Consider the following 26,248-nt stretch of genomic DNA (forward strand, 5'->3'; position numbering starts at 1 on the left):
GAGGAAGAAGGATGAGAAAGAAGGTGGCTTTAAATAAATCTTTATATCTTATTTATTTTTAGTGAGAAATTATAAGTTAACAACTCTTTTATCTTGGTGGTGCCTTCCCAGGTGACTCAGTGAATAAAGTATCTGCCTACAATGCAGGAGAGACAAGAGACATGAGTTTGATCCCTGGGTCAGGAAGATCCCCTGGAGGGCATGGCAACCCACTCCAGTATTCTTGCCTGGAGAATCCCATGGACAGAGGAGCCTGGAGGGCTACAGTCCATGGGATTACAAAGAGTTGGACAGGACTGAAGCAACTAAATTCACACATGGGCCATCTATTAAAATATTTACATTTCATGATTGAAATGCTTTATCATTCAAAATGATTTTAAAACCTAAATGATTACAGATAAAAGGAATAAGGAACTCAGCTCCATGTAGAAACCCATGCTAAGGAGAGGAGCTGGTCCTCCAAAGATAAAAAGTGGGCAAGCGCCAGTCAGATGAAATAATCACTGACTTTATATATAATGCTCCTCTTATTTGTCTCACATCTGACCTTAAAGCAACTCTGAAGCACTTAACAACAAATGACCCTCTTATAACTGACCTGTCAAAGAATTATAAAAGAACCAGACTATGAATGATGATGTTGTGACAGAGGACCCAGGCTGAAGGAGGTTCAGGCACTGTTATGAGCCCAGGACTTGGGATAGGCTGCTAGGATCTGAACATGGGCTCCAACACTAACTAGCTGTCACCCACACAAGACAACTGCCTCAGTGACCCTCAGCTCTATCGCCTGCTGAATAGGGATTGTGCTGGTCTTACCACAGGGCAGTAATAAGGCTTAAATGACAGAATTATGTAAAGTGTTTCCTTAGTACCTTGGAAGAAGCCTAGTAAGTACTCAATAAATCTTAACTATTATAACTATTATTTTTGTTACAGAAGTTGAGCATATAGCTTCTAAGTTATAAACTTAACTCTCAGTTTTCCGTCAGTTAGGCTAAGCAAAAAAGTAAGTCAACCAGTAACATATATTCCATAACTTCAGATGGATGGATGGGAGGATGGATGGGTGGATAGATGAAGGATAGATGGATAGATGATGGATGGATGGAAAGATGAATGGATGGATGGACAGATGGATGGATGGGAGGATGGATGGACAGATGGATGAATGAATGGGTGGATGGATGGATGGACAGATGGATGGATGGATGGACAGATGGGTGGATGGATGGACAGATGGATGGATGGGAGGATGGATGGATAGATAGATGGATGGATGGACAGATGGATAGACAGATAGATGAACAAATGGATGGATGGGAGGAAAGTAATATCTTACTAGTGTGAAGGTTTTAATATATTTTCCAGTCTGAATTCTAAAAGGGTTTTGCATGGTTCTCCACAAAATGTACGTCAATCAATAAAGAAGGTATCCAATTCAATACAGAGAAACTCCAACTTCCTATCCCACTGAACTTGGCCCTGATCAACGCTCCAAAGCCCTGATGCACTGAGAGAGTCTCTGAGGCGCACACACTGATCAGCCACGACAGACATTTTACTGGAGGTTCTGGAAGGCGGGGTAGCTGAGTACGAGCATGAACAGGTGGACTAAAGCTTCTCTCCTTGTCCCTAGTGTGTTTCCATCACTAGAAAATGGTTTTCAGTGAGTAGCAAAATTGCAAGAGAATAAAACTTAAAAGATCACTGCCTTTCCAGCCTCCTCCCCAGAAAGTATCAAATCTTGGAATTTTATTCTTCCAAAGTTTTTCCATTGGCTTCATCACTCTAGCATTACATACAAGAAAAAATTCCTTTGAACAGGTGCCCTATTTAAGAAGACATTTATAGCTGCCATAAAAAAATACAGGAAATTTATTATTCCTCCTCCTTTTTTCATTTTTTTCCCCAAAAAGTTAGAACAGTAAATTGGGTCTGAATCACAAGACTTGCTGTATTTACTGTCCCTAAATCTTCACATGTACAGAAAACAAAGTTCATATTTCTTTTCCTTCCTTCATTCCCCCAGCAATTCTGACATACTTTCCCGGGGTTAACTCCAATTCTGAATTTGTAACGAGTCCTTGAAATGGCCAAAAATAATAATGAAATGCTCTCTTCAGGAAGCCCTGTGCTCAGTTTCACACGTATAAGTTACTGCTGCTGGCCGTAGAAGACTGAGTAATCAGGTGTTATCTTTACACTGAAAAGCACTGTACTCAAGACCTTAAAAGCCATCATTACGGGGACGGCCTCGTGAACTTGACAGTTACTTTCTTCATAATTACCTCTATCTCATAAAATCACAAGGACTTGATGACATTATTATATTTAAGGCTCTATTTGTGCTATGGTAGGGAGTTTTAAAAATTCCCAGATGTTCTACAAGCCATAGAAAAGGATGGGGAAAAGCAAACGTACTTGACTCATCTTGTTATTAAAGCAAACTTCTGTCTCCCCTTGGGCACGGCCATACACCAACCCTGTGGGAAGTGGACACTTGGAGAAGACCTGACTGGTGTTGAAGAGTGAGTCCCAAACTGCCTCCAGGCCACACGTCTGCAACATGCAGTGTGGTATCCCCATGGTCTGATTCCCAGTCATTTCTTCTTGTGTTTGGACTTGGCGACAGAGGCTGCAACCCAGAGAACAAGCAAACTTCCTTTCTTCTCAGAAGACGGCTTGGAAAGGGCCAGAGTCAAGACACTGTTTTAAGAGGTGAATTATCTGTGGAAGAAAGAGGGGCGGTGGTGGGTTTGGGGTTTCTGCATTGAGAATTCCACAGCACACTCAGGCGATTCCCCCCCGCTGTCCTCCTCCCAGGAAGCCCAGCATGTCAGAACAGAGCCTGGGTCTCGTCTAGAAGAGCTCAAAGGCAGCCGGCCCACAGACAAATAATCCGAAATAAATATTACAAACGAGAGGGTGAGACATGACACCTTGGCTAAGCCTGGGCCAGGGAGAAAGGCCGAGAGGCTATGTGAGTGAGGCGCGCACCAGCTGGGAAGCGGGGCTCGGGCGGAGGGCCTGACCCCAGGCTCAGAGCAGGCAGGCAGGGCAAGGATGTGCTCTGTTTTGTAACCTTATTTTATGGCTATCTGCTGGTGGGCCGCTTCGCCTGGTTCTGGTCTATTTCAACATCCATTTATGCTCTGCAGCCAGTTCCTAATAAACACATTCTTTCGTCTACCTTGCCAAGCAGGAGTCCTCAGACCTGGACCCACCCCCGTAACTGGAGAAGGTCTCTTCTCTTGGCTGGAGGAGCGAGCGCCCCTCCCCGCCGAGAGCTCCCTCCCCCTCCCAGGGCAGACCCGGACCCCAGCAACTTGGAGAACTTCGCCCAGTGGAATGCACGGGATGTGATCTAGTGCTGAAAGAATCCACCTTGACTCTCAGAGCCGAAAATGAAATCAACTAATGTTACTGGCAATTCCTATTCAATATTTTGTTCCTGATCTAAATCACAAAATAACTTAAGACACAGAAGAAAAGAATACTGCTCAGAGAGGTCAGTTCACAAAGAACAGCTAACTCCAACAAACGATGCCACTCAAATATCATGGTGCCTCCTTGATGGAGCTTGGGGGGCCATCTGGTAAGAGGCAGTGGCCCCAGTGTCAGAGCAGGGAACCTACACAGGTGACCGACAAGCTCTACGAAATGAAGTGGCTGGGGCTTCAAGTCTAGGAGATTGTTTATGGACTTGCCTCGGCCAGGAATAGAAGTTCTGACATCTAGGGTGAATAGGTGGTTTAACAAATGATATCATCTAGTATCTTTCCTCCATAAACAGGATTTTTGTGAAAATCATTGTTCCAGAAAAGAGGTACCTAAGAGGTTGTTAGGTTTAATGGGCACTGGACATACCAGGCTCTCGCCAAGAGACAAACACACTGAAAGAAGGACAAGGATGTAGTGGCGGAGACAGAGAAACAGATGTCAGAAACAGCCATAAAAACAAAGGAGTTACGGGAACACAGTTCAGAAAATGAAGGCCGCCTCCCCACGTATCATGGGCCCTGCCCTCCCTGGCCAGCGCTGATCTGCAAGGCCACGCTATGACCACGCCAGAGCATAACAAAGGGGACTGGAGAAGACTTCACACCGTTGAGTGGGCACAGATGTCATTCCCCTCTACTGGCTGAGCTAATGAACTACACCACTCACTCTCACGTAATTGCATGAAAAAAACAAGTCTGAGACCAAAAAACAGGAAAAGAAGCAGCAAGAATAGAAAAATGCAGTTCATTTCTGGGAATTCAATGTTACTTTCTGTTACCAACTTCTCTTAATCTAACTGGTTTCAAAAGGAGAACAAAATAAAAATGAAGCCATGGAGGCATGGTTCATGCCCCTACCCACCACCTGGCTCACTCCCCAAGTTCCTTTCCATTTACCATTTTAGTTCTTCCTACCTCCATAGTTGATGTGTTTGGTTTCAGTTGAGCCGCAAGATACCTTTGAATTTTTTTCTTCCACATCACATTTACAGCAAAACATGGGTTCCTTACAATTTAATCCAGAAATCAGATGACTTCCAAGTACCATGTTTTCAAGGACCTGTATTGAAAACAAAGTGTTTTGTCCTGAAAGGTGGGTACACCAGCTAGAGAGTCTGTGGCACCAACACCCCCACACTGAAATCATGGCTCCAAGATGGCGATCCCAAATGGCTCAGAACTGACCGCTCCACCGAGGTCTCACCAAAGGCACGAGTCAACTCAACAGGGCAAGATGCTAACCCTCCCTCACAGCAGTTACAGTGAATCCATTTTCTCTTCAGTGCTCATTTTCTCCATAGCATTAGAGCCATGTTATGTGTGTGTGTGTGTGTGTGTGTGTGTGTGCATGCGCTAAGTCACTTCAGTCGTGTCTGACTCTTTGTGACCCCATGGACTGCAGCCCACCAGGCTGCTCTGTCCATGGGATTCTCCAAACAAGAATACTGGAGTGGGTTGCCATGCTCTCTTCCAGGGGATATTGCTGACTTAGGGATCAAACTCACATCTCAGTCTCCTGCATTGGCAGGCCACTACTACCACCTGAGAAGTCCATGTGATTTATATTCTCAATCATTTTTTTTTAATTCCTTGATTTTATTTTACACAGCGATTTACTAGAACGTAATATAAACTCAGAAAAGTAATGAGAAGGTAGAGTAGGATACTGTAATTGTAAAGAAAGTAGCTGAAAGAGGGAACCATACAGACCTGGACCACTTTATGCATCTCCACAACGACACAGAGCTGCTCGTATCTGAGATGGTATCAGAGCGGTTTACTCTAGTAAAGAAAGCAAGACATGGTTGACACTTTAGTCTGAGTCCCTCTTTGGGAGCAGAGGGATCACCACACAAAAACTACACACAATTAATACTTAAGTAAGATAAAAAATATTAGTATAGGAGGCAAATCTGTGATTGAAGACACTAAGACAAAGTCAACTGACATGTCTAAATGTGTGATGTGTCCCAGTACCACTAACAATCAGATGAGTGCAATGTTCTCAAGGCTCCCTGGCTCCACGGGCACACGAGGTGATCATGTCTACCCAGATCTCTCTGAGGCCAAAGGCGAGCAAAGGACAGCTCTTTGAACTTCTGGTGGACTCAGAAACAAGGCGACGTGTGGACAAGCCATCAGTCGCCTCAGAATCTCAAAGAGTAGAGCAAGACTTTGAAGCAGTTGAACACATAATGATTCGTTATGATGAAAAAACGTGGGCCCCTTTATCACTCACTGGTGGAGAAATTGTACAAATTTCTCAATTCCCTTTCACAAAGACCTGCAGCCCGTGACAGATCCACTGCAGAAAAGTCAGGCACTCCCTGTGGGACAAACTCGTTGGTTCTTTACGATCTGCCCAGATTCTAGCTTTGAGGCACATGGACACTTGAATCTGCAACAATTCACCAGCTACACCCGTGAAATCCAGATCTGGGCACACAACACACTTCCATGTTCACAGCACACATCCTGTCAGCCAGCATCAGGCATCAAGTCTTAAAATCCCTACCAGGAACGGTAAAAATATTTAAACCTCATTTACTCGGGATCACTCAGTCATACAGTCATTCAACAAACAGTCACAGAATATTTTGTCCCCTAGAAACTATAGAAGGGACAAAGATGAATCCGACACAGACCTTGTCTCTAAAGAGCTGGCATTAAATGCAGAATAAACCACAAGGCAGAAAGTCACAAAGCCTCCAGAGAGGACCCCGGAGAGGCAATGGGGTCTCAGGGGAGAAGGGCCTCCTGCTGCCGGGCATTGTGTCAGCCGGCATTATACAAAGGCCACCTCCTCTAACTCTAAACCTCACAGTGGGACAGTTTTTCTCATCTGACAGCCAAGGACACTGACTAAGTTGTGTGATGCGGCCAAGGTCACCAGGCAGGGAGAAGAAAGGGCCAACCCTGAACCTTGGCCACCGCCGTGGTGACAGCCCGTGGCCCCATCCACCCAGGCCACTCCCATGGCCACCTCTCCCCAAAGCCCTGCTCAGCTCCAGACCCATACACCCACCTAGATATTTGGATAAAATCTGTAGCCTCTAGGCAGCCTGTCAGTTTTATTTGCTTTTTTTTTCAGTTACAGAAATCATCAAAGATTGGATTCGTAGTTGCTGCTCTCAGAGTTAGCAACAAACAGACTAAACAAACACCACATTTGATCAAACTCAATGTGTTCAAAAAACTCTTTCCTTCTCTTATACAAGCTTCACCATTCATTACTAAAGATGGACAAGGTGAAGGAATTCACATATTCAGGTCCAGTCTGGTCAGGGTTATTTATTACACGTATACACCATGATCTGCACAGGAAAAGTAACTTCAGGAGATAAATATGGTAGACTAGGATTTAATCCAAATAGTTAAACCAGTGACAGCAGAAACCAGGGGCCTTTCTTCAGTCAATGCAACAGAAAATGAAAGAGAGAGGGGTCTGGAACACGAAAATCAAGGTTTGAAGGTCGCTCTACTGAGGCAGAAAGACAAGGAATTCTGTAAGCAGTTTCACAGACAGACTAGATAATATTCTTCAGAAATAATGCAAGTACTTGGAGTGTTTAAGACAACAGGTATTTAGAGAATGGTGCGATTGGTACACCCATAAAGCACAGTGATAAAGAACTGACGGAGACCATAAGATCATGCATCTGGTCCCACCACTTCATGACAAATAGATGGGGAAACAATGGAAACAGTGAGAGACTTTATATTCTTGGGCTCCAAAATCACTGCAGATGAGGACTGCAAACATGAAATTAAAAGACACTTGCTCCTCAGAGAAAAGCTATGACAAACCTAGACAGCATAAGAGACATTACTTTGTCAACAAAGGTCCATATAGTCAAAGCTATGGTTTTTCTAGTAGCCATGTAGGGATGTAAGAGCTGGACCATAAAGGCTGAGATACAAAGAATTGATTTTTTCAAATTGTGGTGTTGGGAAAGACTCTTGAGAGTCCCTTGGACTGCAAGGAGATCAAACCAGTCAGTCCTAAAGGAAATCAACCCTGAATATTCATGGGAAGGACTCATGCTGAAGAAGAAGCTCCAATACTTTGGCCACCTGATTCAAAGAGCCAACTCACTGAAAAAGACCCTGATGCTGGGAAAGATCAAGGGCAGGAGGAGAAGGGGGCGACAAAGGATGAGATAGTTGGATGGCATCACTGACTTAGTGGACATGAGTTTGAGCAAGGAGATGGTGAAAGACAGGGAAGCCTTGTGTGCTGTAGTCCATGGGGTCATAAAGAGTTGGACATGACTGAGCGACTGAACAACAGTTATGTGCTTAGAAGACCATCGAGGAAGAGAATTGTGGATATTTTCACACAAATACAAAATGTTAAAAATCCATTTTTGTTGAATACTTTAAAACTTGTTTCCAAAATCCTGAAGTAAAATTCTTCTGGTGACAGGCTCCTCTGTCCATGAGACTCTCCAGGCAAGAATACTAGAGTGGGTTGCCATGCCCTTCTCCAGGAGATCCTCCCAACCCAGGTCTGCATTGCAGGAATTGACCTGGGGATGCATTGCAGGCAGATTCTTTACCATCTGAGCCACCTGGGAAGCCAGTCTTCTGGTACCAAATACACCAATTCAGGCAAAGCCAAAGTATTTGGGAAGCATTTTTGAGGAGGGTTTCTGTTTTCCTTTTCCTGGCCAAAGGTAGGGTTGGATTGTGGTGGGGGATGGGAGTTTGGGTTTTATGTTGTATTGTTTTTTTAATCTTTACATCTACAAAACAAAGGGACAGACAGCTAGTAAACCTCTGAAATGATACATTATTCCCTGCTGGTAAACCTCGGGATAGCTGGATAACTGATTGGAGGCTGGGCACACACATCCTGACTTCCCGCATCCGAACACCCTCAGGAGGAGGACCTGCGGACAGACAGCACGGCCCAGGCTTCTTCCCACTCTGGCATCACGACTGATCTCTCCTCACAGTGTACATACTTTAACAGGAACTTTCTTTCAGAGACAAGCAGCCATGCAACAACCTTCCAGACGTTCCACAGAAGCAAGAGATCCATAGAATAGACACACGGTCCCACGGACAGAAAGTCCTAAACTGGTAGGCTGCTTTCCTATCATGTATCCTACTAGATATTATATTATACTTTTTGCCTTAATTCCTTTTCATCAATAGTTTGACAAAGTTATTCATTTATGCAACAACTCGCATGTTCAAACACATGTATTTGTTTCAACACAAGGCGGAGCCCAAAGTCCCACCACCCCCTCCCTTCTATGGGCAGGACGCTGGTTTGTGTGACAACCCCCCCCACCTCCGCCCACCTTCTCCACTGGCCCTGCTGCAGCGACAAGGGGCCCCTGCAGGTATGTGTTCCCACCCACCAGAGCTCCTGGAAGGTTGGGAGCAAGACCCACACAGCACCCAACACCTCCCGGGCCCTTCATGAGGGTTTAGGATGACGACCTGCCCTGATGCGAGTCCCCAGGGGTCCCAACCAGTCAGAGGAGAATGGAGACCGCGGGGTTGGTGGGAGGAGGGGCTGGCGCTCAGAGGAGAATGTGGAAGGATGAGGGCTCTGGAGAAATCCCAAGCAGAAGCAGTGTTGTTGTCACTGCGAAGGCCCAGGTTCAAAGTTTCAGCATCACGGAAACACATCCCTGCGCCAGGAGGACACCACTGAGAGCTGCTGGCAAAACCCAAGGCCAGAGAAAGTCACCACACCCTCAAGACAGGCATCTTCAGAGAGGCACTGTCCCAGCTGAGTGGACAGCAGGCTGCATTCACAAGAAATCACGAGAAATCAACCAGCAAACAGGAGCTGGGAGATATCTGTGTTCCATAAACTGCATGGTTAGTTGACAAAACTGTGGACACCGCCTTCCCCATAAAGGGCACAGGTAAAACATCTAAACAGCATCTAAATTAACACAATACAGATAAAAGGGAGGAAATAATCATTAGCATCCAAAACAAAGCCATCTCGCTGTCTCCAAAATCAAGACAGTCACATTAAAGAGCTGTTTCATATAAGAAGACCTCACAGAGGCTCCACCTCTCTGCTAGAGAGACAAGCCCTAACGCAGCCTCCCTCACAACGCGGCCTCCCTCACCATGTGACCTCGAGACTCAGAGCATAAATTTATCCACATAAAGGGCTCGTGTGCCATTTTTTTCCCCTGGTGAATGCCACAATTTTGGCAAAAATGAAATTCATAGCACCAACTATTTTTGTTATGCAAACACACTAAAAAGAATTCTGGCTATTTTTCATATTGAATCAAAGCACGTTTTCCATCTTGGCATGGCTCTATAACTGAATTCACTTTCTCTTCTCAAACCCGACTAAGCCATTGTGAATTCACTTTCTCTTCTCAAACCCAACTAAGCCATTGAAACCTATTTTTTAATAACATGTGAAAAACTAGTCCAAGGCAAGCTTAAGTACCAGCCCTCTGAGACGCTAACCTGACCAGGCTGCTTGTGAGTCCGTAGGCGAGCTGAGATGTTCTGCTGTGAGTGAAAGCGCTCAGATATATTCTAAACTGCCTGCAGTATTCTGAAGGACACCTTCCCATCAGCCTCAAATTATCTTAGATTTAGAAGTTTAGAAGCACTGACCTGGCCATTTACAGTGGAGGTCTTACCAACTTTCGTGTTATGAAATAAGATTTTTGCCAACTTAACTAGCAAGGCATTCACTTAAGGTCACTCCTCATAATAATTTTATGAGAAACTTGCATTGTAGCTAGTCTCAGAAAACATGATTTGGCCCTTAGAAGATTCATATTTGTGTTGTGTAGCTGTGCTACATAAAGCTAAACAATAATTTTTAAGGTGGAAATTGAATAGGTTTTTTCCAGATTCTCCACCACTTTAGTCATTTACAGTGAGATGGTTCTATGTTTCAAGCTGTTGTTTCCTTTTCACAATTAGGACATTATAACTTCATAATTTTATGCAAAAAAAAAAAAAAAACCTATGCTGAAGGAGTGAAAGGCATGAACATTTTAACTAACTAAATCTTGAAAAACCTCTGCTTGTGCAAAGGAAGAAGCGGAACAAGTCATCTGCTATTACGTGGTGAAGAGAGACACTGTTCTTCCAAATGTGTGTAATCCTCATCTGAAGACTTCTCAACATCCAGGGTCACTTCTGTACATAGATACCGTAACATGTGCACTTCGTAAATATTGGCGTCATTCCCTGACACCTATCAATATCCTTAGGTGGAAAACGCTGTACAAAATGAGAAACGCAGTGTGCGCCAGGAACCAACATGGTTCTGCATCTGCTGCCGGCTTACCACGCCTGCCCGCCTGCAGAGACACCCAGCAGGTGGACTCTCGCCCGGTAATCCTGGCCCACGAGGACATCCCCTCTTGCCGGGCTGGACCACTCTCCCCCTACCACAGTCGTGGACCCTGGCTCTCCGAACAAGAGAGAGGCAAGCGGCACCTAAACATCAGAACAGGAATTTCTGAAATGACTTGACAGCTGTTATTGTTTAAAGCTTAGGAGAAATGATGAAGAAAAATCAGAATTTTGTCGTGTTCAGGTTTACAAGTGCTTTCATCCTGATGTACACGTTGCTGCCCAAAGGGGGTCATTGAGACTCCCTCCTCACCACCGAGGAGCTCTGGGGCCAGCCCTGTGTCCCCTGTCAAGTGCCATCCTGGGCCCTAGAAACCAAGAGCCCACGAACCTCCACAGCGAGCTCCCATGTTTATTCAAAAGATATGGATGGAAAATTCCATTTATCTTAGCTGAAAATCTTAACAGCTTACTTATTGAACAAAAATAGGACTAAAATTATAATATTCATTCATTTTGAATATACCACCATTTTTTAAATTCATTTATTTAAGTATTTCCTATTAAACTTAGAGTCTGCACTGTACTGAAACAGCAAAGAGTCTAAGAGACACTTCGAGCCATCAGGTGCATGAAGGGTATCACTTCCTACCAGTTGGAAGTGACCTACACACGCTCATACAAGCACACACACGTGCCAAAGAGACAGCAAACATGGTCGGAATATGTTGCCATGATCTCTCCTAAAGCCTCGCAGATTAAAAATGGATAACACACAAAAATCCAAAGTTTGGGGACCACGGTGACTTCTTCAATTTCCTTCAGCTTTTTTTTTTTTAAGCCAGTGTCAAAGTAACTGAGATATTGAATAAACAATCAAAATAAAGAAGCATTAGCACTTAAGCTCAAAAAACACATTCCTTCTCACAGACAGGGAAACGAAGCCCACAGAACCAAAGTAACTTGCTGGAAGTTGTATATAAATCAGAGACAAGAACTTGGAGGAACTGTTACATTTCCATCGTAATTACAATTTTTGAAACTTTAACATCTCTCTTAATCATAAAGTACAGTACTTCTTTCACTAACATGTTTTTATAAGTTCAGAGAGCTGAAGTAACTGTGAACTCCTTGGATTCCATTCCCTGTGATAGAATTGGAATGGGCCTTTTACAACGTGTTACAAATTCCAAAGGCAGGAAGGAGGGACGGTCGGACATCTCAGCTGGAAGGGGGAAGAGAGGTCTCCTGAGAGCGCCCTGCAGTCAACATGTCACTTAGATAAATTAATACTTCACTCCCCAAAGCTCAGCCAGATATTTTTATTTTGTTGGGGGGTGGTAATTTCTGATTTATGGAGAGTCTCAAGAATTCGTTGCTTAATTCTACTTTGGTAATAAAAATCTTTGGATATCCCTGTTTTGAAATCCCTCAGACAGTCCATCATGGAAAGCCCTCACCTCCTGAAAGGCACTCGGCCACCTCCTACTGCCTGCCTTCTCACTGACGGTCCCTCGAGAAGATGTCTGAACTGTAAACAGTCGGGATTTAAGGCCGTCACCATCAGGGAAACGTCTGTGTGCAGCACACCCACCCAGACCCTGAGCTCTCGTGTGCTGGCGTGGTTCTCTTGATGACTGTGCTATTGAAAGATGTGTGCTGTGGGGTCTCCAGGGGCTGGCAGCTTACTTTTGCACAGCACTCTGGATACACAGACTTGACTCTATACATTCCAAACTCAACATGGTAGGTGCTTCACTCGACACAGGAGACCAAACGGTGCAGCCAGACCTGGGGTGCCAGAGTTGGGGGGTGGGGGAGGCTCCTAAACAGTCCATGGAATTCTCCAGGCCATAGTACTGGAGGGGGTAGCCTTTCCCTTCTCCAAGGGATCTTCCCAACCCAGGAAGCGAACCAGGGTCTCCTGCATTGCAGGCAGATTCTTTACCAGCTGAGTTATCAGGGAAGCCCCAAAGGTCGTTAAATATGTAGTTAACTAGAGATTTCTGCAACCAAGTGGCACACACAAAGGGTGCTATTTTGATTAACCTAAGTGATCTGGGCTCCCCACATGGCATGGAAGCTACCAAAGAGACTGCCTGCGTGTGACGTACATTTCTAGTGAAGCATGTTGTTTGAGCTGAACACAAATGAAGACAGCAAACGATTACTTTCAGAAGTGAACACATACACAGCAGAGAAAATCCTCCGTGAGCTTCCTCTTCTGATAAATGTGAGCAGACGCTCTAATAGGAATCTCTGTTTTCATAACCCGAATAGGAAAATTACCTGAAACTGACACAAGAGAACTCAACATTATTTTGTTTTCAGAATGTGTAACTTTTGGGGGCTTGTCAAGTTTGGATGTTTCCACAAAACAGGAGACTTTTCAACAGTGTGCACCTCCCTCTGTGACCTCCTGACTCCACACCTGCCACAATTCTGCTTCCATTCACCTGCTCCACCTCAACTATTCCTTCCCAGAGGTCTCGTGCTGGAGACCCTGCACAGTGAGGACTGAGAAAGCCAAATGCAGGTGGGAAAGGTCCCCAGAAGCAGAAGGGCTGGCTCCCAATAGCTGGACACGAAGGCTGGGAGCAATGGACGAAGTGGCTGGACTTTCAGCACCTTGGACTGATGGTGGCTTGACTTCCACCAAAATGGTGAGGAGATGACCATTCGAATAGAATATGACCCCTTAAAAATGATAAAGGGCTTCTCAGATAGCTCAGTTGGTAAAGAATCCACCTGCAATGTAGAAGACCCGGGTTCGATTCCTGGGTTGGGAAGATCTGCTGGAAAAGGGAAAGGCTACCCACTCCAGTATTCTGGCCTGGAGAGTCTCATGGACTGTATAGACCATGCAGTTGCAAAGAGTCCAACATGATTGAACGACTTTCACTTCAAAAATGATAAAACAAAGCCTAAATTTTAAATTAATATTATAACTCAAGGATGGGAAAAAAGTGATAGATTAGTATCTTTTTAATTGTACTAATGTGTTAAGGAAAGAAACACACACCTGAACAGGTGCTCCCCAATAAGCCGGTGAGCCAAGGTCCAGAGGCTGGTTTACATGCAGAAGGCTGACTGGCAAACGGAGGCACTTGGCCTGGAAATGACCTCAGACACCTCACTGCCAGGCGAGCACCAGCTCCAGACACATGGGAGACAGCACCCCAGCCCTGCCCTCTCACACGATGGGATTCTGAAGGAGAAGGATCGTAAGAATTGGTCCCTGGGCTCTGGGAACCACGCGCTCCAGAGGGGAAAGCCTGATGCAGCCCCTGCCCTTCAGAGGTCAGCTTATCCCCAGGTCCCGTCCAGTCTGGGCGGCAGGATGCCGTCCTCAGCAACATCCTCTCAGCTTCAGGGTGGACATGTTTGCTCCGCTAAAATGCCATGTCAACCAAGAAAGGGGGCCCGCAGGGAATGACAGCATCAGCCAGCCTTCTGCCTCCCGCGCACGGAGCTTCAGCAGAGGCCAAGGTCCATGGGTGGCCGAGGGGAAGGAGAGGCAGAGACCACCTTCCCCAAACCCCAGGTCCCAGAGGCCCCTCTGCGTAGGGCCAACCACCCCCTCTCTTGTGATCACACCCATCTTCCTGATTTTTTCTCCATCTCATCCTCTTATTTTGACATGGAATTCAGAGTGCTCCCAGTTCATTCCCGGTCCCTTCTCTTCATTTCTGTGGTGGCATGTGTCACTCACCTGGCCTCTACCCGATCCCCGCCCACTGCCCAAGGCTGTAGAGCCAACACTTGAGGGCACAGGGATTTGCTTCTCATGAAATGAGGTGAGAGGAGACCCTAACGGTATCACCATCGGCGGCTATAGGACTCATCATGGACTAGTCCCCATCTGACCCTCCCCCACCCCACGCATGCTCCACAGGTGAGACATCGATCTTATTACTACAGTCAACATTTATGATCTTCTTTTATTCTATCTGACATCCCAAAAAGGGACTTTTTTCAGGTACAAGTATCCAATTTTAAGTATAGGTTCTCCTGAGTTTTAACCTGTAATTGTTGTGTTTTCCACTTTGCCCCTGGTTTAAGGACAAAGGCACTAATAAAGAAGGTGAGGCTGTAAATCACTCTGAATCAAAGTGGCATTCTTCATCTATATAAAAACCATTAAGTATAGGCATTCATATAAGCAAAGAATGAGGTTACATAAGACTGAGCAGAGAGATGATTTTATGGTGATATTTTATGATGATACTTCTTATGACTGCCAGCAACTTGGAGGCACATGACTGGAACCATATTATAATCATTTTGGTGAATTTTTTGAGGTCACAGATCCAGATTTTATAAGGGAAAATATTATTTAAACGTTGAGAACATATTTAATGAGAATATTCTTACTGGAAATGAACATGTACATTATTGTTAATGAAAAGAAGCTGGTTTTAAAAGTAAAGTTTGCGTTTTAAGGTATTATCAGAAATTCAGGGGGAACTAATTTATTTTTTGAAGTTAAAAAAAAACTATAGGAAAACAAAAAAAAATAAAATAATACATAATTGAGGCAAAGGAAATATTTAAAAATTACAAGGGATCCACCCCTTAATGGTCTTCATGGGGTTACCAGTCTAGTAAGCAGAGTCCATGTGCAATTTAACTTTCATTCCATCATCTAATACATGTTTATTAAGAGCAGTTGTGGAAACAGTGATAAATAAAGCAGGCATGTTTCTGAGCCCTCAAGGAAGAGGGTCTCAACAATGAAAGGGCAAAATAAAAATGCTTCAGGGAATTAAAAATCAAAATGAACAACAACGGTAAGAGATATAACCCGCCGATTTAAATGAATTCAAGTCTCTAGGTCTAAGTGGATTGCACTCAAAACGCTAAAAGAATGTGCAAATATGATGACAGAATCATTGTATTTCAACTTCAGAGAGAACAGACGAGGTGCAAAACATTTAGAAACAGGCAAGTGCCCTGACTTCCCAACAAAGGAAAAGATTGAGAAAAATGGCTAAAAACGGTCATTTAAGAGCTTATGTCAGCCTCCAGAAAAATTCTTGAGTACGTTATTAAATAGAGGGTAGAAAAACACTTTCATAAGTGAGGAGGTAGTCACTGGAAGCAGCACTGTTGCACCAGAAGTGAGACTCGACAAAGGAGGCCCATTATGACTCACTGGCCAAGGTACCAGGGCGGGACGGAAGGGAAGGCTGCAGACACCTGCGAACTTCCTCTCAGTCAGGTGTTTAGCCAAGTCTCCTGTGATATATTGTACGGGTGGGGATAAAAATTTAAAGATACAAATAAAGCCTTGTAGATTTCTAGCTTATTGAACTGCCAAAGATTGTTCATCAACAGAGCGAGGTCAATCTGAACTGCCAACAATAGGCTAAACTGTTGAATTGCCAACGGTATGCTAAATAGCAACAATATGTTAAGTCAGTTCATGGGCCTGATTTGGTGGACGCTTCAGGTTAAAAAAAAAATGCAGAAAACACAATATTTGAGCCAACGGGTGACCTTATACAATATGTTGCATAATAGGATCAAGATTCAGAAGGTCTCAATAGACTGGGACAAACAGCCAAAACCGACATTAGATACACTACAGGATAATCATAAAGTACTTCCATCAGACTCAAAAATAAACTGCCCAGCTTCCTCAGAGGCACCAAATACATAGCTACACGTGGAGTAATTTCTTTGAGGGAAATCCAGAATGTGCCCACACACAATGAGTGAGAAGATAACCCCACGGAACAGGACAGGAAATGCTGTCGTACTCACAGCATGAGTCCCAGCCCACAGGACACCGTGAGAGCCAGAGAGATCTCCAACATCCAGCCTGGCCCCAAGGAGGTGCTCCGCCATGCATCCCAGCTTTGAAGGCTCCCACCCAGCAGCTGGGCCACCAAGATATCCTGCTCTGAAAGCCAATGGGGGCTTCATCCTCAAGTCCTGAACAGGCACATGTGTGCTCTCCACAGCTGTCCCCAGGCTCAGCGAAGAGGGAACAGACAAAAACACCCATCTCTGCGGCTTTCCCTGGAAGGGGTTTGACCACATCATTTATAGGTGTCTGAGGGCCCAGCACCTAGTCAGAACAGGAGCTGACATTCCTGGGAATTTTTTTTAGTAAATTCCTGGGACATGGATAACTAATAAGAGAAATTTTTATTCATTCAAAATATTTATTGTGACAGACACTGTATTTAAGGATGGAGACAAAACAGAGACAATGACATGAGTGGCATGCTCCGCGTCCTCCAGGGACTTGGTCCAGCAAGCGAGATAGATGTGTGAAGTGAGCGCTGCAGGACAGCATGGTAAGACCCCAGTGGGGAAATCCACCTGGTGCAGCTGACAGGAGAGGGACCACTGAGCCCACTGGAGGAGCCCTGGTGGAGGGAGAAACTGGGGTGGGTCTGGAGAATGAGTATCATATCCCAGATGGAAGACAGGAGCCAAAGGTACCCCCACCCAGGGGAACAACATGTGCCAGTGAGGGAAGAGTGGACACCTGGGAGGCTCCGGAAGCCAGAAGCGGAAGGGGGCTCTGCCAAGAGTGTGACAGGAGGGCTCAGGCCCTCGGCAGAGAGGAAAGCAGACCCTGCTCTAGGTACTGGATCCCAGGACCAGAGACTCAGGGCCCAACACCTGCTCTCATGGAGCTCCTAGTCCTCAGGAGTTCACAGATCACTATGCAGTCACACAAATGACAGTCAAGGTGTGGGGGTGGGGAAAACAGGTAAAGGTCAAAAGATACAAACTTTCAGCTATGAGATAAATGAGCCCTGGGGTGTGATGTACAGCATGGCAACTACAGTTAACAATTCTGTCTGCATATTTGAGAGTTGCTAAGATCTGAAAAGTTCTGAGAGAAAACAAATTATGTAACTACGCATGCTGACGGACGGTTAACTAGATTTACTGTAAGCATTGCACAGTGTGTACAAATACTGGGTCACTACGCCATACACCTGAAACTAATATAATGTCGTGCGTCAATTATACCTCAATAAAAAAATAAAAAGACAGTTGTGACTGCTGCTAGAAAGGGCAGGACCAGGATTAAGGATGCTGATGAGGCACTGAGCTATAGCCTCCCCAGAGATGTCAGAGGAGGCGCTCCTGAACAAGCAGTGTTTGACCTGAGGTCTTCAGGGAGGAGGACCCTCCAGGAGGCAGGCGTTCTTGGCAAGTCCCCAAGGCAGGCAGGCTCATGGCACCCAGGAGCCTCAAGGAAGACCCGATTCCCCACCAGTACTCTCTTCACTCTCAACTGAAGTAAACGAAACTCTGTGAATACAAACTCTTTATACCATCCAGTATCCAGGGCGCTTTCACACACAGAAATTAATAAGTAGTGATTATTTCAGAAGCCCATCAACATCTGAATCTTCATGTCATCACTTGGTCTTCCTCCAAATTCTATCCACTTTTCGTGCACCTGTTCAGGTGGCAGCCCTGCCTAGCAGCCTGTGAACAGAGAGCAGAGACTCTGCTCTCGGCAGCCAGGCTCAGAGCGTCTGTCCTGCACTGGTGTTCCATGCGCCATCTTGCCCGATGGGACAGCAGTGGGAGGGCCTGAACAATGTCTCCGCTGTTCCTGTTCCCCCACGGTAAGTACACGTTTAACAGAGACTGACATCTGATTTATTTCTCACCTCATGGAACTTAGGCTTACAGAGCTTATAATCAAATCACAGAAAACACAGAAAAGCAGACATGCGATAGGTTTGGAAGGCAAATAGTATATTCACTGGGTTAAAAAAAGTTCCTCATTCCAACATTATCTCTGTGTACTTTCTACAGAAGTATAGAATAGCTGTCCTTGAAACGCAGGGGCTCTATCTCGCAAATGAAAAATGAATCTTCAGGCTAAGGATATAAAAACCTCAGGTAGGCCTTTCCAAATTGGTGTGGGAGTGAAGGGTTTGGAGGCAGTCCAGTCTAAGCACACAGAGACATTTATCACAGCTGCCCAAGTTCATCTTCACTGCTATGTTAATACGAAATGTTCAGCAGTTATTTGGGTTGAGTTAGATTTATTACTACTTTTAATTTAAAAGAAAACAATCAAGGAGAAGAGGGTCCTTTCTTCTCTCCCATTGAAACATTTGTATTCCAAAGACAGAGCGTTTAACGTGGGAGAAATCACGGCTACAATTCATTAGCGAGAGGGAAAACCCATTCTCATCACATGCAGTTATTACAGAAGGACAGTTCTCTCCATCCATGGACAGAACACCGTGAGACATTCAAAACCCAGGGCAGGTGATCTGCTAAGAGCACATGGGGCTCCTGCCCACAGCTTGTGGGTCTTGACCACGCCAGGGCTCAGGGCCCCAAGTTACTCAGAAGACCCTTGGAGACACCTCCTGAGGAAAGCTTCATCTGGGCTTCACTCTGCAGACTGCTCACCAAGTATTCTCAGGGCAGCAAAAGGCTTGTTCACATCGCCAAGAAAGAGAGAGATTTTTGAAAGCACAGCAAAACTGTCAGGCATGTTTCCAAATACAACCAAAGATAAAATTAGATGCTACCCGAAAAGCGTGTTTGTGCAAACTCTAAGCAACATGTGAGTGACCGTAACTGTGATGTAAGTGCGGAGGACTGGCCCAGTGGACGTGTAGAAATGCATACTGCTCAGCACTTGGTGTTCTTAGTGAGACTTTCTGCCTTGAAAGTCTCTAACCCTGACAATCTGGACATCCATCGGTCATGCCTTGCACATTACAAACAACACCCCACTTTCTGGAAAGGTGTCAAAGGGCCCAGCCAAACAGCTACTTTTCCCAAGTACAACTGATAGCAGATGACAATGTCCAGCTCTTCTCAAGATCCTGACAACTATGTAACAACAAATAAAAAACATCCCAGTGATTTACTGTTCTAATTCTACACTGTTGAGCTCTGTGTTTCTTTAAGGAAGGTGCAAGTGTATGTGTGAGAGTCGTGAAACACGGTGGTTGCCATGGTGATTATCTGTGTTTAGAGAGCATGTGAAGTAAAGGTCCATGTTGCGGTGGAAGAAGAGTGCATGCTAGCCATGGCTTTCACAAGTCTAAATCACGTTAAGTCCTCAGTTTCAAAGAAATGCTGAAAAAAGGGAATGTAAGTTTTATCTGGAAAGGCCCTAAGTGCCAAAGTGTGTTTTTGTTCCAGGGACAACTTTCTTCGCAGTACTTAGATGAGCTCTGAGAACTGAGGACAGGACCAGAGGGCTGGTACACCATGGAGAGGGGATTTTCTGATCAGAGAGCTTGCCATGCTGCTTTGTGGGGGCATCCACTGGCCCCCCTGGCTTCCTACAATCTGCTTTGCAGCCCTGTAACACTGACTGGTAAAGCCCAAGTAACCAGTCTACCAGAAAATACCAAGTCCTTTTACCTTAGTACCTGTCTGAGACCACACTGCACTCACAAAGGTTAGGAGATGCGGGGTGGCAAACTGATGGAGTTGCTCTCACGCTCTCACGTCCAAAACAGCAACTAACAACAACAACCTGATTCCAAAATGGGCAAAGGACGTATTCAGAAGAAGATATGCAAATGGACAGTAAGCTCATGAAAAGATGTTCAACCTCGCTGGTCTTTCAGTTCAGTTCAGTTCAGTCACTCAGTCGTGTCTGACTCTTTGCAACCCCAAAATTCGCAGCACGCTAGGCCTTCCCATCCATCACCAACTCCCAGAGTTCACTCAAACTCATGTCCATCAAGTCGGTGATGCCATCCAGCCATCTCAACCTCTGTCGTCCCTTTCTCCTCCTGCCCCCAATCCCTTCCAGCATCTCGGTCTTTTCCAATGAGTCAACTCTTCACATGAGGTGGCCAAGTATTGGAATTTCAGCTTTAGCATCAGTCCTTCCAAGAAACACCCAGGACTGATCTCCTTTAAGATGGACTGGTTGGACCTCCTTGCCATCCAAGGGACTCTCAAGAGTCTTCTCCAACACCACAGTTCAAAAGCATCAATTTTTCAGTGCTCAGCTTTCTTCAAAGTCCAACTTTCACATCCATAATGATCACTGGAAAAACCATAGCCTTGACTAGATGGACCTTTGTTGGCAAAGTAATGTCTCTGCTTCTGAATATGCTATCTAGGTTGGAAATAACTTTCCTTCCAAGGATTAAGTGTCTTTTAATTTCATGGCTGCAATCACCATCTGCAGTGATTTTGGAGCCCCCCAAAATAAAGTGTGACACTGTTTCCACTGTTTCCCCCTCTATTTCCCATGAAGTGATGGGACTGGATGCCATGATCTTAATTTTCTGAATGTTGAGCTTGAAGCCAACTTTTTCACTCTCCTCTTTCACTTTCATCAAGAGGCTTTTTAGTTCCTCTTCACTTTCTGCCATAAGGGTGGTGTCATCTGCATATCTGAGGTTATTGATATTTCTCCCAGAAATCTTGATTCCAACTTGTGCTTCCTCCAGCCTAGCGTTTCTCATGATGTACTCTGCATATAAGTTAAATAAGCAGGGTGACAATATACAGCCTTGATGACTCCTTTTCCTATTTGGAACCAGTCTGTTGTTCCATGTCCAGTTCTAACTGTTGCTTCCTGACCTGCATATAGGTTTCTCAAGAGGCAGGTCGGATGGTCTGGTATTCCCATCTCTTTCCGAATTTTCCACAGTTTATTGTGATCCACACAATCAAAGGCTTTGGCATAGTCAATAAAGCAGAAATAGATGTTTTCCTGGAACTCTCTTGATTTTCATGATCCAGCAGATGTTGGCAATTTGATCTCTGGTTCCTCTGCCTTTTCAAAAACCAGCTTGAACATGTGGAAGTTCATGGTTCACGTACTGCTGAAGCCTAGCTTAGAGAATTTTGAGCATTATTTTACTAGCGTGTGAGATGAGTGCAACTGTGCAGTAGTTTGAGCATTCTTTGGCATTGCCTTTCTTTGGGATTGGAACGAAAGCTGACCTCTTCCAGTCCTGTGGCCACTGCTGAGTTCTCCAAATTTGCTGACATATTAAGTGCAGCACTTTTACAGCATCATCTTTCAGGATTTGAAATAGCTCCACTGGAATTCCATCACCTCCACTAGCTTTGTTCGTAGTGATGCTTTCTAAGGCCCACTTGACTTCACATTCCAGGATGTCTGGCTCTAGGTGAGTGATCACACCATCATGACTATCTGGGTCGTGAAGATCTTTTCTGTACAGTTCTCCTGTGTATTCTTTCCACCTCTTCTTAATATCTTCTGCTTTATCGAGCCCATCTTTGCATGAAATGTTCCCTTGGTATCTCTAATTTTCTTGAAGAGGTCTCGAGTCTTTTCCATTCCTTTGTTTTCCTCTATTTCTTTGCATTGATCACTGAGGAAGGCTTTCATATCTCTCCTTGCTATTCTTTGGAACTCTGCACTCAGATGCTTATATCTTTCCTTTTCTCTTTTGCTTTTCGCTTGTCTTCTTTTCACAGTTATTTGTAAGGCCTCCTCAGACAGCCATTTTGCTTTTCTGCATTTCTTTGCCATGGGGATGGTCTTGATCCCTGTCTCCTGTACCATGTCATGAACCTCTGTGCATAGTTCATCAGGCACTCTGTCTATCAGATCTAGTCTCTTAAATCTATTTCTCACTTCCACTATATAATCATAAGGGATTTGATTTAGGTCATACCTGAATGGTCTAGTGGTTTTCCCTACTTTCTTCGATTTAACTCTGAATTTGGCAATAAGGAGTTCATGATCTGAGCCACAGTCAGCTCCCAGTCTTGTTTTTGCTGCCTGTATAGAGCTTCTCCATCTTTGGCTGCAAAGAATATAATCAGTCTGATTTCAGTGTTGACCATCTGGTGATGTCCATGTGTAGAGTCTTCTCTTGTGTTGTTGGAAGAGGGTGTTTTCTATGACCAGTGCGTTCTCTTGAGAAAACTCTATTAGCCTTTGCCCTGCTTCATTCCATACTCCAAAGCCAAATTTGCCTGTTACTCCAGGTGTTTCTTGACTTCCTACTTTTGCATTCCAGTCACCTATAATGAAAAGGACATCTTTTGGGGGTGTTAGTTCTAAAAGGTCTTGTAGGTCTTCATAGAACCGTTCAACTTCAGCTTCTTCAGCATTATTGGTTGGGGCATAGACTTGGATTACTGTGATATTGAATGGTTTGCCTTGGAAACGAACAGAGATCATCCTGTTGTTTTTGAGAATTGCATCTAAGTACTGCATTTTGGACTCTTGTTGACCATGATGGCTACTCCATTTCTTCTAAGGGATTCCTGCTCACAGTAGTAGATATAATGGTCATCTGAGTTAAATTCACCCATTCCAGTCCATTTTAGTTCACTGATCCCTAGAATGTCGACATTCACTCTTGCCATCTCCTATTTGACCACTTCCAATTTGCCTTGATTCATGGACCTGACGTTCCAGGTTCCTATGCAATATTGCTCTTTACAGCATCAGACCTAGCTTCTATCACCAGTCACATCCACAGCTGGGCATTGTTTTTGCTTTGGCTCCATCCCTTCATTCTTTCTGGAATTATTTCTCCACTGATCTCCAGTAGCATATTGGACACCTACCGACCCAGGGAGTTCTTCTTTCAGTATCCTATCATTTTGCCTTTTCATACTGACATGGGGTTCTCAAGGCAAGAATACTGAAGGGTTTACCATTCCCTTCTCCAGTGGACCACGTTCTTTCAGACCTCTCCACCATGACTCGCCCGTCCTGGGTGGCTGTACACGGCATGGCTTAGTTTCATCGAGTTAGACAAGGCTGTGGTCCATGTGATCAGATTGGCTAGTTTTCTGTGATTATGGTTTCACTGTGTCTGCCTTCTGATGCCCTCTCACAACATCTACCATCTTACTTGGGTTTCTCTTACCTTAGATGTGGGGTATCTCTTCACGGCTGCTCCAGCAAAGCACAGCCGCTGCTCCTTAACTTGGACGAGGAGTATCTCCTCACAGTTGCCCCTCCTGACCTTGAACGTGGAGTAGCACCTCTCAGCCCTCCTGCGCCCGTGCAGCCACCACTCCTTGGATGTGGGGTTGTTCCTCTCAGCCACCGCTCCTGACCTTGGGCATGTGGTAGCTCCTCCACTGGTCTTTAGGGAAATGCAAATCAAAACCACAATGAGATACAACTTTACACTCACTAGGATGGCTACTATTAAAGAAAAAAACGCAGAAAACAACAAGAGTAATTAAGAATGTGAAGAGATTGGAACCCTTGTGCACTGCTGGTGGGAATATAAAATGGTATAGCCCTGTACAAAACAATATGGAGGTTCCTCAAAAATAGAATAGAATTACTGTATAATCCAGAAAACCTACCTTTGGGTGTATATTAAAAAGAAGTGAAAGCAGAGATTCAAACAAATACCTGCACAAACAAGTTCACAGCAGCATTATTCACAAAAGCCAAACAGTAGAAGCAACACAAGTGCCCACTGGCCAACGAACAGACAGTCACGATGCGATATAAACACAGGGTGGAATGCTGCTCAACCCTAGAGAGACAGGGACAACCCTGACACAGGCCACACCAGGGACAAGCCTTGAAGACATGCTGCATGGAATGAGCAAGTCACAAAAGATGAATACTGGGTGATTCCACATGGATGCAACACCTGAAAGTCAAATTCATACAGATAGAGAGTAGGACAGTGGTCACCATGGGCAGGAGGGTGGAGTGGACAGAGAGGTGGTGTTCAGTGGAGACAGAGGTTCTCGTGAGAAAGATGAAAGAGTTCTGGAGATGAGGGTGGGGATGGGTGCACGACGATGTGCATTGCTCAACGCCACTGACTATACACTTCAGAATGGTTAAAATGGTAAATTTCATGCTATGTACAATTTCATGTTTATACTACAATTTTTAAAAAGGAGCCCCAGGTGCAAACAGCCTTTGGGTGAACGTTTGCACGGCGTTATTACTAACAAGCAATGGAACGTAGATGTAGCTGGAGTCATCCTGTTTGTCTAACAGTAAAATGGTAACATTCCCCAGCTAATGGCTTTCATTATAAATGCCCCAAACAAAAACTTTTGCAGCTGAGCGATATTTACAAAACTAAGATCATGGCATCTGGTCCCATCACCTCATAGCAAATAGATGGGGAAACGATGGAAACAGTGAGAGACTTTATTTTGGGGGGCTCCAAAATCACTGCAGATGGTGACTTCGGTTCAGTGCAGTTCAGTTCGGGCTTCCCTGGTGGCTCAGAGATTAAAGCGTCTGCTTGGAATGTGGGAGACCTGGGTTGGATCCCTGGGTCTGGAAGATCCCCTGGAGAAGGCAATGGCAGCCCACTCCAGTATTCTTGCCTGGAGAATCCCAGGGACGGGGGAGCCCAGTGGGCTTCCGTCTATGGGGTCGCACAGAGTTGGACACGACTGAAGCAACTTACCAGCAGCAGCAGCAGGCTACAGTCCATGGGGTCGCAAAGAGTTGGACATGACTGAGCAACTTCACTTTCACTTTCAGTTCAGTTCAGTCACTCAGTCGTGTCCGATTCTTTGCGACCCCATGAACCCCAGGCTTCCCTGTCCAACACTAACTCCCAGAGTTCACCCAAACCCATGTCCATTGAGTCAGTGATGCCATCCAACCATCTCATCCTCTGTCGTCCCCTTCTCCTCCTGCCCCCAATCTTTCCCAGCATCAGGGTCTTTTCAAATGAGTCAGCTCTTCACATCAGGTGTCCAAAGTATTGGAGTTTCAGCTTCAGCATCAGGCCTTCCAATGAATATTCAGGACTGATCTCCTTTAGGATGGACTGGTTGGATCTCCTTGCAGTCCAAGGAACTCTCAAGAGTCTTCTCCAACACCACAGTTCAAAAGCATCAATTCTTCACCGCTCAGCTTTCTTTATAGTCCAACTCTCGCATCCATACATGACCACTGCAAAAACCATAGCCTTGACTAGACGGACTGCAGCCATGAAATTAAAAGATGCTTGCTCCTTGGAAGAAAGTGAAAGTGAAGTCGTGTCTGACTCTTTGTGACCCCATGGACTGTAGCCTACAAAGCTTTTCCATCCATGGGGTTTTCCAGGCAAGAATACTGGAGTGGGTTGCCATTTCCTTCTCCAGGGGATCTTCCTCACCCAGGGATGGAACCCAGGTCTCTAGCATTGCATGCAGATGCTCTACTCTCTGAGCCACCAGAGAAGCTATGACAAACCTAGGCAGAATATTTGCAGATATTACTTTACCGACAAAGGTCCATCTAGTCAGAGCTATGGTTTTTCCAGTATGGATGTGAGAGTTGGACTATAAAGAAAGCTGAGTGCCAAAGAATTGATGCTTCTGAACCATGGTATTGGAGAAGACTCTTGAGAGTCCTTTGGACTGCAAGGAGATAAAACCAGTCCATCCTAAAGGAAATCAGTCCTGAATATTCACTGGAAGGACTGAATCTGAAGCTGAAACTCCAATACCTTTGGTCACCTGATGGGAAGAACTGAGTCATTGGGAGAAGGGGATAACAGGGGATG

General features: G+C 45.0%; 1 long non-coding RNA gene across 1 annotated transcript in view; it reads right to left on the reverse strand.

Moving 5' to 3' along the window:
• Positions 1–1,858: 1,858 nt before the first annotated feature.
• LOC133258414 (uncharacterized) overlaps positions 1,859–26,248 on the reverse strand; it is a 45,034-nt gene continuing 20,644 nt past the window's right edge. The window contains exons 3-5 of the long non-coding RNA XR_009740013.1: positions 5,217–5,288; positions 4,422–4,566; positions 1,859–2,733 (exon numbers count right to left, since the gene is read on the reverse strand). This is a non-coding gene — a long non-coding RNA (uncharacterized LOC133258414). The remainder of the gene's footprint in view (positions 2,734–4,421; positions 4,567–5,216; positions 5,289–26,248) is intronic.

This window comes from Bos javanicus, chromosome 12 (assembly GCF_032452875.1).
Source record: "Bos javanicus breed banteng chromosome 12, ARS-OSU_banteng_1.0, whole genome shotgun sequence".
Lineage (NCBI taxonomy): Eukaryota > Metazoa > Chordata > Mammalia > Artiodactyla > Bovidae > Bos > Bos javanicus.